This window comes from Hemiscyllium ocellatum, chromosome 45, assembly GCF_020745735.1.
Source record: "Hemiscyllium ocellatum isolate sHemOce1 chromosome 45, sHemOce1.pat.X.cur, whole genome shotgun sequence".
Classification (NCBI taxonomy): Eukaryota; Metazoa; Chordata; class Chondrichthyes; order Orectolobiformes; family Hemiscylliidae; genus Hemiscyllium; species Hemiscyllium ocellatum.
The window spans coordinates 29,842,797-29,858,157 of record NC_083445.1 but is presented as its reverse complement, the minus strand read 5'-3'; positions in this window follow the sequence as shown (position 1 = coordinate 29,858,157).

Below are 15,361 nucleotides of genomic sequence, written 5' to 3'. Positions count from 1 at the left end.
ATGAGCCTCCCAGCTCACAGTAAGGCATGACAGACCCAGGGACACAAGACAGTGCAGGTGATAGACCCAACAAACAACACGATACAATTAATTATCAAAAACAGAGTCCTTTCTGGTACACAGTTCAAATATAGAGTCTTCAAAATATAGAGTCCATTCCCAGAAACAGAGTCCACTCCAGTTTGCAACGTGCCTGGTCAGAAATGGTCTCCAAGCTGCAGAGTCCACTCCCAAAGGCAGCAAATGCACACCACACAGGTGTTCAGTCTCCATAGGGTCCTGGCCCAGCCTTGGAAAACCAGGCCCACTCACAGGAACAGTACATTATACAGGTGCAGTTAACTCACAGGGGTTTGGTCCACTCCTGAAGGAAAGGTCTTCTCCCAAACTCCAGGATACAGCAACTGCTCACCTCCCAGCACACACACACACGTGTTCAATCTTCAGAGGCCCAGTCCCAGGGCTGAGCCAGGAACAGCTCCTCTGGTAAATTGTATGTCTTCCACAAGGGCACAGTCCAAACACCAAAGACACTGAAGGCATACAAAAAAAAATCTAAGAAAACTAGAGGCCATGGGCTAAGCCCTACCATAAAATCCACATTGTCCTTTCCTCAAAAGTAAAAAAAGAGAGAAGAGTAACACACAGGCTGTAACCAACCAGTGAAACAACAATCCCCTAATGAGAACTGAGTTACACCTGAAACACATTCTGTGCATCAGGAGTTTAACAATCAGCCCTCACTAAAAGGAATACCAGTTAACAAACTGGCTCAATAATTCAGACAGTTCAGGAATCAGATTTCCCATTCCAGAGAAAGGGAAGTAGAAATTCACAGGAATGCACTGACTGTAACACCAGCCAACACAGTCAGTCCCCTAAGTTGAGAATATCTGAATCTCCTGTTTATTTTTTTTATTTTATTAAACAAATTACAAAACAGTTTACAATAAACATTTACAGCTGTACAAGAGACAGCAATTTTACAAGGGAGAGGAGCAACAAAGCTAGGCCCCAAACCCTACCGCTCAACCATTTTACAGGGAGATGAGGACAAATCTCAAATCCCAGTTCCACACATGACAAGACAGTGACAATAACATTTGTCCATTAGACAATACTGTTACATACAAAAGCACAGACAATACAGACCCAGCAAGCTCCTGTCCCTCCCACCTTCCAACCACGCTAAGGCAGCCCGTTCCTACACACCTTCCGGCGCTCGGTCCACCCCATGTGCGTTCCAGTTCTCAGTCCGCCCTGACGTACATTTCAACCACCTCTAGGTCAGCCTACCCCAGTACCAGCCCGGGGCGACAGCGGTCAGGACGGCCTACCCACCTTCTGGCTCTCGGTCTGCCCTTATGTACCATTGGGCTCTCACCAACCCCATTGTGCCTCCGACCAGTGGGCTATCCTAGCACACCTTTCGGCTACCTCTAGGGCAGCCCGTCCCCTTCCCTGGGACGACAGCGTGTAGGGTAGCCCACAAGCCTTCCAGATCTCAGCCTGCCCGTACGCGCCTTCTGGCTCTCGGCTGCTCTGACACCTTTCGACCAACTCTAGGACAGCCCGTCCTGATTACCCCTTCTTGGGACGGCAGCGCTCAGAACGGCCTACTCACCGTCTGGCTCTTGGAACAACTGGCATCAGGGTGGCCTATCCACCCTCCGGATTGCAGGACAGCCGACCAACCAACAGGTTAACAGGATGGCCGACCCACCTTCCAGCTCTCAGGGTGACAGCTTTCATTACGACCCATGAGCCTCCCACCTCACAAGGCCTGCCAGACCCAGGGACACAAGACAGTGCGGGTGATAGACCCAGGAAACACCACAATAATAAGAAAGTCCTTTCTGGTACACAGTCCAAATCTATACATAGAATCTTCAAGATATAGAATCCATTGCCAGGTCGAGTCCACTCCAGTATACAATGTATGTGGTCGCAAATAGAGTCCACTCCAAACTGCAGAGTCCGTTCCTAAACGCAGAGTCCGCAACCAAGGGCAGAGTCCACTCCTGAAGGCAGCAAATGCACACCCCACAGCACACAAGTGTTCAGTCTCCATAGAGTCCTTGCCCAGCCTTGGAAAACCAGGCCCACTCACAGGAACAGTACTTTGTACAGGTGCAGTTAACTCACAGGGGTTTGGTCCACTCATGAGAGAAAGTTCTTCTTCCAAACTCCAGGATACAGCAACTGCTCACCTCCCAGCACACACACAGGTGTTCAATCTTCAGAGGCCCAGTCCCAGGGCTAGGCCTCCCCACAGGAACAGCTCCTCTCCCCATGTCTTCCACAAAGGCTCAGTCCAATTACCAATAAAAAGTGAAGACACATACAAAAAGGAAAACTAGAGTCCAAGGGCTAAGCCCTACCATAAAATTAATATTGTCCTTTTCTAAAAAAAAAGTAAGAAAGTGAAAAGAGTAACACACAGGCTGTAACCAGCCAGTGAAACAACAAGCTCCTAATGAGAACTGAGTTACACCTGAAACACATTCTGTGCATCAGGAGTTTCACAATCAGCCCTCACTAAAAGGAATGACTGTTAACAAACTGGCTAAATAATTCAGCCAGTTCAGGAATCACGGTTTCTCCCCTCCAAAAAAGAAGGGAAGAAGAAACCAAAAGTAACACACTGACTGTAACTCCAGCCAACACAGAGTCAGTCCCCTAAGTTGAGAATCCCTCTGAATCTCCTGTTAGTATCTGTCAGTCAGGGCTCTCTGATTGGGCCAGGTTAACAGCCCCAATCAGGGAACTCATATTCTATGAGGTTGCTGACCTTGTTACAATCACGACACCTTCCATAAAGAACATCAATGAACTTGATGGCTTTTTTGCAACAATTGGCAAAGGATTCATAGTCATCATGAGACTCTCAAATCTAGATTTTTATTGAATCCAAATTGCACCCTCTGTCGTAGAGGGACTCAAACCCACACATGAGGCCATTGTCTCCTTGCAGGGGCCAATCACACTTTCTCTTAGCTCTCCTGGACCATGACCCCAGCGTTGAACAATAAGCCATTGTGTGAAGGTCCATCACTGATATCAAATCATCTGGAGATCAGTCCTTCACTGCCTCTGACTTCGGAGTCTTCGACCTTCTATCCACTTCCCAAGATGAAAAGGGAGGAGCTGGCCATCAATTCCAGGAAGTGGACTGGAGGATCTGTCTCTGTCTGTATCAGTGGTGCTGAGTTGGAGGTCATCAAGAACTTTAAGATCCTAAGAAGTAAGCATCACCAATGACCCATCCAACTGATCCATCCATCTTCATGCTTCAGACAATAAAACCCCATCAACACCTCTACTTCCTCATGAGGCTGAGGAAATTTAGCTCGCCAACAATGAAACTTTCCAATTTTTATTGATGTATCATAAAAAGCATCCTCTCCAGATGCTTCACCACATGGTATGGCAACAGCTCTACCCAAGACCACAAGTAATTACAGAGAGTTGTGAACACAGCCCAGTCCATCACACAAACCAGCTTCCCATCCATTAACTCCATCTCCACTTCCTGCAGCATCAGGAAAGCAGTAGACATCATCAAAGACCCCGCCCACACTGCTTACACTCTCTACCTACCTCTTCCGTCTGGCAGAAGGTACTAGTTTATTTAAAAAAACCAACAGATTTCAGAACAGCTTCATCCCCGCTGTTCTGAACAAGCCTCTTGTATATTTGAGCTGATGTATCTCTGCACCCTCTCTGTAGATGTAACAATATATTCTTCATTCTGCTCAATGACTCTGATGTAAGTTGCTAAGGTATCATTTGTTTGATTAGCATGCAACACATACACTTCACTATATCCACGTACATGTGCCAATAATCAATCTAATCAAATCTTGATGCATTGTTTCAGCCTCTTCCGACCCCAAGAAATGTAATTTGTTTCTGTATTGACTCTATTTGTTTCTGTCCTTGTGCAGTCTCTTCTACATATATCCTGTGTGCCTTCACATGCCCAGTATCACCTCAATACTATGACATTTCCTGGTTCAAACCATCTCCTCTCCACAACAGTCACCAATCACTCCATGTCCAAACAGCATGGTCTCTGAATACCATATTTCCCCCTCAAGTGAAGACACAACCATTCCTCATCCATAAACCTTCTGACTGAATGTGTTCTCCTTTACCTGCTGCATCATGAAGTATTTTGTTATTTAATCTGGCCTGGTCACCTTGCTCCTATGTGGTGCTGGTGTAATGTTTACGCCAATGAGTTCACAATCAAAAGCATGGGTTCAAATCCAATCATGACACATAGTGAAACTGAAATTACATTTTCAAAAAGTGTGACATTAAATCTTGCCTGATGCTGACCAACAAAATTGTGATGATTGTTGTAATACAATATAAACCCTTGTAGGATGTAGGTTTGCTCGCTGAGCTGTAGGATTGATATCCAGATGTTTCATTACCTGGCTAGGTAACATCATCAGTGGCGACCTCCAAGTGAAGCGAAGCTGTTGTCTCCTGCTTTCTATTTATATCTTTCTCCTGGATGGGGTTCCTGGGGTTTGTGGTGATGTCATTTCCTGCTCATTTTCTGAGGGGTTGATAGATGGCATCTAGATCTATGTGTTTGTTTATGGCGTTGTGGTTGGAGTGCCAGGCCTCTAGGAATTCTCTGGCATGTCTTTGCTTAGCCTGGCCCAGGATAGATGTGTTGTCCCAGTCGAAATGGTGGCTTTTTTCATGCGTGTGTACAGCTATGAGGCAGACCGGGTCGTGTCTTTTTGTGGCTTGCTGGTGTTCGTGTATCCTGGTGGCTAACTTTCTTCCTGTTTGTCCTACGTCGTGTTTGTGGCAGTCCTTGCGTGGAATTTTGTAGATGACGTTGGTTTTGGGTTGGACTGGGTCTTTTAAGTTTTTTAGTTTTTGTTTGAGAGTGTTGGTGGGTTTGTGTGCTACTAGGATTCCGAGGGGTCTTAGTAGTCTGGGTGTCATTTCTGAAACTTCTTTGATATATGGTAAGGTGGTTAGGGCTTCTGGCTGTGTTTGGTCTGCTTGTCGTGGTTTGTTCTATAACCCCCTGCTACCTGATCAGGTGTACCCGAGAAATCTGTGGGAAGCTAGGGAGATATTTGGATCATAGATAGTCACAGGTGTGATGCTGAAAGACTGGACGATGGCTAACATGGTGCCACTGTTTAAGGAAGGTGTTAAGGAAAAGCCAGGGAACTATAGACCAGGGAGCCTGATATCAGTGGTGGACAAGTTTTTGGAGGGAATCCTGAGGGTTATGATTTAAATGTATTTGGGAAGATAAGGACTAATTAGCGATAGTCAACATGACATTGAGCATGGGGAATTGTGTCTTACTAACTGAATTAGTTTTTTGAAGATGTAACAAAAGAGGGTTGATTAGGGCAAAGCAGTGCAAGTGATTTATATGGAATTCAGTAAGGTGTTCGACAATGTTCCCCTTGAGACACTGATTGGCAAGGTTATATCTCATGGACTACAGGGAGAAGTAGCCATTTGGATACATAGCTGGCTCAAAGGTAGTAAACAGAGATTGGTAGTGTAGGATTGTTTTTCAGACAAGAGGCCTGGGACCAGCGGTGTGCCACAAGGATCAGTGTGGGGTCCACTACTTTTCATCATTTAAATAAATGATTTGGATGTGAGCATAGGAGGCATAGTTTGTAAGTTTACAGATGACAACAAAAAAGGGCAATGAAGAATTTTTCTGCCGATTACAACAGGATCTTGATCTGATAAGCCAATGAGCCGAAGAGTGGCAGATGGAGTTTAGTTGAGGTAAAGATCAGGCGCTGCATTTTTGAAAGGCAAATCAGGGCAGGAGTTATACATAATGATAAGGTCCTAGGGAGTGTTGTTGAACAAAGAGACCTTGGAGTACAGGTTCATAGCTCCTTGAAAGTGGAGTCACAGGTAGATAGGATAGTGAAGAAGGAGTTTGGTATGTTTTCCTTTATTGGTCAGAGTACTGAGTATAGGAATTAGGAAGTCACATCGAGGCTGTACAGGACATTGGTGAGGCCACCTTTTGAATACTGCATTCCATCCTGCTCTCCCATGCTCTAGGAAAGATGTTCTGAAACTTGAAAGGGTTCAGGAAAGATTAACAAGGATGTTACCAGTGTTGGAGCACTTAAGCAATAGGGAGAGGCTGAATAGGCTGGGGCTATTTTCCCTGGAGCGTTGGAGGCGGAGGGATGACCTTATTGAGGTTTATAAAATTATGAGGGGCATGGATTGATAAATAGACAAGGTATTTTCGGTGGGGTGGGGGAGTCCAGAACGAGAGGGCATAGGTTGAGGGTGAGAGGGGAAAAACATAAAAGGGACCAATGGGGAAACGTTTTCACGCAGAGGGTGGTGCGTGTATGGAATGAGTGCCAGAGGAAGTGGTGGAGGATGGTACAGTTACATCATTTAAAAGTCGGCTGGATGGGTACATGAATAGAATCATAGAATCTCTACCGTGTGGAAACAGGCCATTTGGCACAAGACCACACCGACACTCTGTGAAGGGTATCCCGCCCAGACCCATACCCCTACCTTATTACTCTGCTTGTACCCCTGACTAATGCACCTAACCTATACACCCCTAAACACAATGTGCAATTTAGCATGGCCAGTTCACCAAGCCTGCACATCTTTGAACTGTGGGAGGAAACTGGAACACCCAGAGGAAACCCACACGGATACAGAGAGAATGTGCAAAATCCACACAGCGTTTGAAAGGGATTAGGGGGATATGGGAAATGGGACTAGGTTAGGTGAGGATATCTGGTCGGCATGGACAAGTTGGACCTGAGGGTCTGTTTCTGAGCTGTGTAGCTGTGCGACTCTCTGACTCTAGCTGGTTCAGTAATGTCCTTCAAGAAGGGGATCTGTTGCCATTGCCCAAGCCGGCCTGTAGGTGGTTCTCCAACACCTCTCTGGAAGGACAAACCAAGCCACTCAGCTCAAGGGCAATTTATCGTCTAGTGATGAATGTTGGCATTGCCAGTAATGCCCACACACCAGGCACCATCAAAACAAAGCCCCTTTTCCATTGTTCTTCCTGCTGTTCTCCCATTCTGTGGTCTTTAAACAAAACTTTACATTTCCTTGTGTCTTCAGTTCTGAAGAAAGCTCATCAATGTGAACCACAGGGAGGAGGTTTCCTTCTCTCGGTAGCAGTGAGATCGGAGACAGGAAGGGGATCTAATGAGGTTCGATGGTGCTGTACCTCAACCCACTGCCCGTGGCTGGTCTTATAGTTTTGAGTCAGGAACACCCATGATTCTTATCACCACCAACCCCACCCCATATCCCAAATCAACCCATATAATTCCAGAACACTGGAGCCTGATCTTCACGGGGTTACTAACCCATCGTTTCTCCCTCACTGAACAATTCCAGAATGCTGGACCCTGGCCCTCAGGGGTTTACGAACCCACCTCCCCGCCCTCACTGTACAATTCCAGAACACTGGAGCCTTTCCTTCAGAGGGTTACTAACCCAAACACCCCACCCTCACTGTACAATTACAGAACACTGGAGCCTGCCCTTCAGGGAATTACAAGCCCATCCCGGATGGTGTTGCTGGGCACAGGAGCTGCCCACCATAATTTCAAGGTTCTTGATGGGAGGTGAAGTTCTGCAGGTGTCCTCTCCACTGCCTGATTGGTTTGTAATCGGGTCCTTCCTGCAAAGTCCCATGACAGTTCTTTGTGTTACCACAAGATTGCATCTATCACGCTGTATCTCTCCTCAGGTGCTGCCCGAGTGGTTGGGATCTTGCAGCGTTGATTGTTCTTAGGAGGGAGACCAGAATTTCCCACAATATTCCAAATTGGCCTAACCAATGTCCTTTGCAGTTGCTTCCTGCACAGTAGACTTTGTATCATGCACAATGGACACCAGATTTGATTTAATGAAAGAATAATGTCAGGCGCCCATTTTGTGTTTTTTTTAAATGATATTGCTCCTTCCCTAATTGGTTTCCCATTGAAAAGCCAGACGATGCCCATACCAACCTGTTCACTAACCTGTAAGTAATGACAGTAGAGATGCAATTAAACAGAACCATTAGGGAATCACTGTGCCATAAATACATCACTGCTCTCTCCATTTACTTACTGCTTCAGGCAGTGGGTTTGCCTCTTTCTTCACACAGAAGATGTACAGGTCATCGCTTTCCCTGACAGAGCTCATATACTATCCCATTCTTGCAGCGTTTGGAGTGCCTGATAAGTCCATTCAAAAGGTGGTGGGTTCAACACACTGTGGGACAATTGTTACACAACGCCTTGTAAAACGAGTCATTCTGATGTACTCAGTTTAGATTTTAATGCTTGTCTGATCGATAAAGTTATCTATTTCCAGAAGCCAGCTCAATACCAGATTGATGTCCCTCATACACTTTGCAAAAACACCATATGATCACTTGTTTTGACTGTGAGAAATGTAAGCACCATTTTCTGTTTGCTAATAACCAATCCCTGTTTACACTCAGCTGCTCTGCCTATCTTCTCTCATCCTTGGTATTTTCATTCCAGCTGCTCACTCTTATCCTTCGTCCACATTGCTTTACTTGTCTATCTTCACGTTGTTGTAATTTTACCTCTGCTCTTTATCCTTGATGTTCTCTTTGATCCTGCTCTTTATTTAACACCAAGGTGTCACCTTCCCTTTGGATCACTTTCAACCAGGTGAGAGGATTACCTTTCCCTTCCACCTTTATTCATCACACTTCTCCTCAATCTTTAGAATTTTTTTCTCAGGACTATTGAATCCATACAGTGTGAAAGCTCAAAGGGTCCATAATGACCCCAAAGAGCATCCCATCCAGACCCACACCATCGCTGTATCTCTACATTTCCCATGGTTAACCCACCTAGCCTGCATATCTCTGGACACTATTGGTAATTTCTCATGGCCAATTTATTGGCCCTGCATATCTTTGGACTCTTTTAATCCTGTTCTTTTTCTCATTGATGGCATTTTCTCTGTGACCCTTCTGTTATGTACAATTTTTAATCCTTGGTGTTTTCTTCTCTCATTTTCCCACATTGCCTTTTTATTGGCTTTTTTTCTGATGTCGATAATCCGTCGTTTTGACTCCCAATTTTCCCGTTTAGTGAGCAAAGTTAGGGCGCATGGTAATGGGGGGCAAAGTACTAACTTAGATTGAAATTTTGTTGGCTGACAGGAAACAAAGAGTTGTGATAAATGGCTCCATTTCGGAATGGCCAGTGGGGTACCGCAGGGATCAGTGCTGGGACCACAGTTTTTGACAAATTATATGACTGATTTAGAAGATGGTATTAGTAATAACATTAGCAAATTTGCTATTGATACTAAGCTGGGTGGCATGGTGAAATGTGAGGTGGATGTCAGGAGATTACAGGGTGATCTGGACAGGTTAGGTGAGTGTCAGATGCATGGCAGTTGCAGTTTAATGTGGGTAATTGTATGGTTATCCACTTTGGTGGCGAGTACAGGAAGGCAGATTACTACCTAAATGGAATCAATTTAGGGAAAGGGGCAGTACAAAGAGATCTGGGTGTTCTTGTACACCAGTCAATGAAGGTAAGCATGCAGGTTCAGCAGGTAGTGAAAAAGGCTAATACCATGCTGTCCTTCATAACAAGAGGGACTGAGTATAGAAGCAAATAGGTCCTTCTGCAGCTGTACAGGGCCCTAGTGAGACCTCACCTGTAGTATTGTGTTCAGTTCTGGTCTCCAAATTTGAGGAAATACATTCTGGCTATTGAGGGAGTACAGCGTAGGTTCACGAAGTCAATTCCTGGAATGGAGGAACTACCTTACGCTAAAAGACTGGAGCGACTGGGCTTGTATACCCTTGAGTTTAGAAGACTGAGAGGGGATCTGAATGAGACATATAAGATTATTAAAGGATTGGACACTCTGGAGGCAGGAAACATGTTTCCGCTGATGGGTGAGTGCCGAACCAGAGGACACAGCTTAAAAATACGGGGTAAACCATTTAGGACAGAGATGAGGAGAAACTTTTTCACCCAGAGAGTGGTGGCTGTGTGGAATGCTCTGTCCCAGAGGGCAGTGGAGGCTCAGTCTCTGGATTCGTTTAAGAAAGAGTTGGATGGAGCTCTCAAAGTTAGTGGAATCAAGGGTTATGGAGATAAGGCAGGAACAGGATACTGATTAAGGATGATCAGCCATGATCATATTGAATGGTGGTGCAGGCTCGAAGGACAGGGTGGCCTACTCCTGCACCTATTGTCTATTGTCTATTGTTACTTGAGGTTCCTTCTGGTTTCTTTTCTCCAGTGCTGGCTTATTCGGTACTGTCTCCAGCTCCCCACCTGCACTCACCAATTCCTGTCATTCAATTGCTCGTAGAATCTCAACACCCTAAAACAAAGCCTTTTGACAGATGATAAATTGTTGGTCTCTGAGATTGTACCCGGATGCTGGGTCAAGTGCATCACATTCCTGATGAAGGGCTTATACCTGAAATGTCAACTCTCCTGCTCCTTGGATGCTGCCTGATCTGCTGTGTTTTTTCCAGCACCACAAGTTTTACTGATTCAAAGGCAAGTGCTAGAAATGGATTGGAATAATTTGGTGATTGTATTTGACGTGACACAGACGTGATGGGTGAGATTGCCTTTTTTATGTGTTATACACTTTATAACAAATCTCTGTTTGAGAGTACTTGGTATTTCATTTTTGCCCTGACATCGTCATATAATTATGGAATGGTTACAGCAGAGGAGGAGACCATTTGACCTTCTGGACCCGATCTAGCCCTTTGCAAGGATGATTTAGCTCAACTCCCTTCTCCATATATTCCACAACACTGCAAAGCACAACCCAAACACAGTTGCTTATCTAATTCTTTTGAAAGTGTGCAAGGACCTTTTTTTACATCTACATTTCAGGCAACTCATCCTCTTTTTACTGCTTTTATCTTTCTGCCACAGTGAACCTGGTAGCCATCCTGATCTTGTCACGTGGAAAGTGTGGTCTCTCTAAATGCATCACATGTTACCTGTTGGCAATGGCTACAGCAGATCTGATGGTGGTGGTCTGTCATGTCATATTGCAACGGATTGCCAGTCTTTATTGGTTAAAGTCTCTCCTGCTCTACACTCCTGCGTGCAAGTTCATTCTCTTCCTGGCTCCGACTGCTATAGACTGTGGTGTTTGGTTAACTGTCGCTTTTACATTTGATCGGTTTGTTGCAATTTGCTGTGAAAAGCTGAAAACAAAATATTGTAAGGGTAAAATTGCAGTTGGAGTTATCGTGATTGTGAATGTACTGTTCTGTTTGAAGAATATTCCCTGGGCTTTTTCATATGTTCCTTATTTCACAATTAACAATATTCCAATTGGTTGCCTTACATCATTAAGCTTTTATACATTACCCACATGGAGAGCGTTTTCTTGGATTGAACAGTTGTTAACTCCATTGTTTCCCGTCATTTTAATTTTATTGTTTAATTCTCTCACGGTCAGACGTATTTTAGTGGCTAGTCAGGTCCGAAAGAGCCTCAGGGACCACAGCAGCGTTGAAAATGTTCAGGACCCTGAGATAAAGAGCCAACAAAGATCCATCATTTTATTTTTTACTATATCCAGCAGTTTTATCCTGCTCTGGATGACAGCAGTCATACATTTTATATTCTTTCAAATTACAAAGATCTTTAACGGTAGATCTTCAGTTAACTCTTTCCAAAAGTTCCAAGAGGTAGGAAATATGCTTCAGCTTCTGAGTTCTTGTACCAATACAATCATTTACATAGTGACCCAGAGGAAGTTCAGAAGTGAGCTGCTGACTGTCCTCAGCTATCCCTTCATTCGAATTGATCAATTAATTAAATCAAACAGGAGGTAAATCTGTCCTCCCCAGTAGGAAATATATCTGCAGATCACAATGGGACTTCAATGTTCCAAAATGTCAGAACACTGGGAGGAAAGGGTCGGGTACTATTTCCGACGCAAAAGTGGATATTTCCCTAATTCCGAATTGATTTACATATATATACTGGTGCTGAATGAATCAGGTCTTGTGAAGTCACTGTCTGTAGGAAACTGCAGTGGTATCAACACATCTCAGTCATGTCACATTAAGCTATTTCCAAATGGAAGTTCCTTTGTTGACCTGTGCAAAGTGTGATTTGGACATGCCAGTGTCAGACTGGGATGCACACAGTGTGTGCATGTGGGGTTTTGTGTGTGTGCGCGCGCGAGTGTGTTGGTGGGGGTTTATGAGTGTCTGTGAGATAGAGTCGACGTGAGTGTAAAGGGGTCTAATTCTGTGAGAGGGTGCATACAGACGTTACCCCTTGAAGGTGAACAGTGACTCGACCCACAATATTTAATCTGTTCTCTCCTCACAGAAGCTACCAGACCTGCTGTGTTTCTGCTATACTTTCTGTTCTTATGTCTTTTAAAGTGTATTTGCTGTCACTGGTAAGTTGTTAAAGTCTCACTAGAGTATAGAACGATTGAGTCATAGAGATGTACAACACAGAAACAGCCCCTTCGGTCCACCTTGCCCATGCTGACCAGATGTCCTAAATAACTCTCGTGCCTTTTGCAGCATTTGACTTATATCCCTCTGAACCCTTCCGAGTCATAGAGCCATCCTTTAGATGTTGTAACTGTATCAGCCTCCACCACTTCCTCTGGAAGCTCATTCCATGCACACACCACCCTCTGTGTGAATAAGTAGCCCCGAGTTCCCTTTTAAATCTTTCCCCTCTCACATTAAACCTTTGCCCTCTAATTTTGCACTCCATCATCCCAGGGAAAAGATCTTGTCTATTTACCCTCTCCATGTCCCTCCTGACTTTATAAACCTCCAGATGGTCACCCCTTTCTAGTTATGCTGAATCTGCTGGTTTACAGCAGAGTTACATTTTGCATTCGAAACCCGTAATTACAATTTTGCAATTGATTGTCAGTTATTTGAAAAGTTAATTAAATGATCTAAATAAGTCTGAAATATAATGAAATTCAAAAAATTATACTGAGGATTGAGCATGGATTTCAAAGTGACGGTCTTGCTGGGCTGTATGTTTTGAAGAATTAACAGAGGTAGTAGGCCCTGGGATGTGGCTGGCGTCGGTTATTTGCATTTTCAAAGGCCTTGGATAAGATTTAGATTTAGATTCCCTACAGTGTGGAAACAGGCCTTTCGGCCCAACAAGTCCACACTGACCCAGTCCCATTTCCCTCTGAGTAATGCACCTCACACTATGGGCAATCAGCATGCACACACAAACACACGTACACACATAATCTGACATACTCACACAGACCCTCTCTCATACACATGCTCTCTCTCGTACACATACACCCTCCATTATCACATCCACAGACAAACCCTGTCACAGGCTTATACTCCATCACATTGACACACGGACTTTATGAAGCATGCACACTTGCAAACACACACTGACTCAGGCGCACTCACACTCATATGCACGTACTCACATGCAGGAACTCACACTCTCTATCTCTCATGCACACTCACACCCATATAAGACGATGGGGTAAATTTGAATTTACAGAGTTATATTTACAGATACGTTCAATTTGCTCAAAAAGTACACAATCTGCAGGCAGTCAATCCATGTAATATTTTATAAATTCCTGCTTTGGAAATTGAACCAGTCGGACTCAAGATTGGGGTACAGACATATTCAAAACCTCACACCTTTAATGCATTGTCTGAGCTGAGATGTCATTTTAAAAGCAAAAAATTTAAGTTATCTTGAGAATGTGACTTAAAAGAAGTTGAGGGATTCACATATTAATGAACAGAAGCCTGCAAACTATTCTAAAAAATGAAAGACTTAATAATAATCTAGGATTGTTCAATATATCATGTCAGTTGCATGCCACTGTAATGTTTTGCTATAAATTCTGTGTCCTATGATCCTGTCTCACAGCTACCTGATGACGGAGCATCGCTCTGCAAGCTAATGCTTCCAAATAAACCTGTTGGACTATAACCTGGTGTTGTGTGATTTTTAACCCAGAACTATGTGACGCTCTTTTAAAAATAGTATCATCCTTTTAGGACAGAGATAACGGAATTTCTTTCCTCTCCTAGGTTTGTGTGATTTTGGAACTCTCTGCCTCAGAAGCTGATGGAGGTCGGGGGTCATTGAGGTCGAGGTAGATAGATTCACATAAAGGTTATAGGTGCTAGATGAGTATGTGAATTTTGGAACACAAACAGATCAGCCATAACGTATTGAAAGGCGGAGTAGGTGAAGGACCTAATTTATATGCTTGGAGAAGCTTGACACAGTACAGACTTGATTGCCATCCCATCAAAATCCTTCACCATTCACCACCTCCATCATGATGTGCACCGTCTACAAAATACACTGCAACAGTTCACCAAGGCTACTTTGAAACCACCTTCCAAAGTTGGAGCCTCAAGGACAAGGGCAGCAGATATATAAGGACACCTGTACCAACACATTCGGCTGCGAGGCACTCACTCTCATGACTGAGAAATATTTCACTGTCCCTTCTCTGTAGCATGGCTGAAATTCTGGATTCCATGACAACATCATGGAGTTACATACACCACATGGACTCCAGTGATCCAAGGTGAGATTCACCACCCCTTTCTCAAGGACAATTAGAGATGGGTTCTCAGTGTTTGCCCAGCCAGCAACACTCACATCCTGAGACTGAATACATTAATAAATACTGGACACTCCACCAAACCAGATTATCCATTCGTTTCTCCTGAGTTGCATGGTTTTGAATCCCAAACAAGGCTTTTCATATGGAACCCAGGAAGTGGGAAGCCACAGTGAGGAGAAAATTCAGCACAGTCGGTTTACAAAGACCGCAGAAACTGGTAAGCGTTCTTATCGTTGTGTTTGTTATTCAGTCCTTCCTTATTCTCAACCCTTGACTACAGCTGCTTTTGTCACTGAATACAGTACATTTTCATATGTCTCAGCTCTAATAACTCTGCCCTTCTCTGCTCAGTATTGTACCATTGGAAGTTGGGGCTGCATCTACCTTTGAATGTACTGCTCAATATTACACATTCTGTTTGCAATCGTAAGTGAGAGATGGGTAAAGCATCTTCCACACTGCTGCTTCTGCTCAGAACTGCAGATCCAAGCTTCCATATTTAGGGATGGAAACAGAGGCATCAATGGGTCTGGATAGAATGCTCTTCGGAGGGTCAGCATGAACTCAATGGGCTGAATGGACTACTTCCTCAGTGTAACGATTCTATGAAATATAGAATTCAATTATAGGAGTGGTGTGGTGCCACAGTAGTCTGCACTGCGGCTTGCCTGCACCAAGGAGATGGGTTCAATTCCAGCCTCGGGTGATTGTGTGGAGTTTGTAC